This window comes from Populus euphratica, unplaced genomic scaffold (assembly GCF_000495115.2).
Source record: "Populus euphratica unplaced genomic scaffold, PopEup_1.0 scaffold4283.1, whole genome shotgun sequence".
Lineage (NCBI taxonomy): Eukaryota > Viridiplantae > Streptophyta > Magnoliopsida > Malpighiales > Salicaceae > Populus > Populus euphratica.
Genome location: NW_011504082.1, coordinates 5,454 through 7,250, shown reverse-complemented (window position 1 = coordinate 7,250; position 1,797 = coordinate 5,454). Strand labels below are relative to the sequence as shown.

Below are 1,797 nucleotides of genomic sequence, written 5' to 3'. Positions count from 1 at the left end.
AAAAATATTATTTTTATTTTTAGCATATTTGTCTAATAAATTTATGAATTTAATATTTTACCAAACCTAACTTTCATGAGTTTGGCTATTAAACACTTATGAATTTAATATATTGTTGGACAACTTAAATTTAATTTCTTTGGACTCGGTTATGTGAGATACCCAAAGTACTTGGGAGTTTGATATATTACCAAATCTAATTTTTTTAAATATGATTATACCCCAAACCCAAATATTTATAGGTTTGATACACCCAACTCAATTTAAGATTTGTTTTAGAAATAAATACTTGAAGTGGAAATCTAAAACCATCATCTTCCTAATATATTAAAAGATCTTCTATCATCTATTTTTATGTTAAATTATAATATTTTTATGTTAAATTATAATATTAATGTTGATTATAAAAAATGGTTATATTAATAATAATATTATGTATAAATTGATGGAGGACTATCTTTTAGAAGCATATGATATTTTTATTATTAAATGTTGTTAAAAAAAACACTAATTATAGATATTAATATTGATTATAAAAATCTTTTTCTTGCTTAGAAAAAGACTATCCGAAGCAAAAAGGAAAAATGTTATAATTGAATTCTAAAACAACCCAAACCAGAAGATTCACATAAATCTAAGTATTTATCATACATATAATAACAAATATTTTTGTTATTAAAATCTCAAAAAAACTATTTTTGTAAGAAATTAAAAATGAATAAAAACAATTAAACTAAGAAAATAAAAAACAATAAACCGAGGGAAAAAAAAACCTATTAGAAAACCTAAAAATTTACAATTAGGTTTTGATTTTAAATATCCCAAATCGATTAAACTAGAACAAACCGGTTCAACACCCAGCTCGTTATCTCTGCCTCTCATCTCTCTCAAGTCCCAACTCCAAATCAAACCCAAAAATAACAGCCCCCAAGCTTTCTCTCTGCCTCTCATCTCCTCCATCACGCTCTGTTCTCTCTCTCGTCTCTCATCTGCAATAGATTGCATCAGCTATAATTGCTCGAGCAATCAGGACCTTCTCAGCTAGAGGCATGGACCCACAAAGGTACTCACAGTTCATTTCCACTGAATACTGCTATTCTTCCTGGCAATTATTTTTCCAACTTTTTTCTGCAGAATGCACTTCCTGAGGATGAATGGTTTGTTGAAACTGCAAAGACAGCCATCAATAAACTTCTGTTAGGAACATCTAGGTCAGACATCTGAGATTAACGAGGACCATATTATCCTACATGACGAGATGGCCTCCGACTCCAACGACACTGTTTTTTCCCTTTCATCAGTAGAATCATTTGAATCTTTTGCTTCTACAAGATGAGCAAGGCCCTCATTGGTTACTTTTAATGGTGCTTTTTAATTTGTTGGGTTTGCGTTGCTAGGTTCCAGGAGGAAAAAAGGTTGGATCAATACAGTGAGTCAGTGAGTGAGATAAAGGATAAGAATGGGTTTTCCGAGTTTTACTGTTCCGAAATCAGTCCGTTTTAACTAGTTTTGAATTTGAATTTTATTTTAAAAAAATAATTTTGATTATTTTTTAAAATGAAAACCTTTGAATATATATATTCAATTTTAATTATTTTTTAAAATAAAAATCAAATCGAATAAAAAATATTATTTCTACACGAAAACCAGTTTTTATCACCCATCCCTAAAATCTCTTGAAATCCTTAATTATAAAGAATAGAATGGAAGATTGAAAGGAACCCAATGATCATTCATGATAAAAAAATAATTTCCTAGCATTTTAAAATTTTAAAGAATCATTAATATTGAAGTTCT

General features: G+C 28.4%; 1 long non-coding RNA gene across 1 annotated transcript; it reads left to right on the top strand.

Annotated features, from left to right (window-relative positions):
* The first annotated feature begins 838 nt into the window (after positions 1-838).
* LOC105119988 (uncharacterized) lies at positions 839-1,355 on the top strand. Its single transcript, XR_841232.1, has 2 exons — positions 839-1,063; positions 1,135-1,355. It is a non-coding gene; the product is annotated as an uncharacterized LOC105119988 (long non-coding RNA).
* The last annotated feature ends 442 nt before the right edge of the window (positions 1,356-1,797 follow it).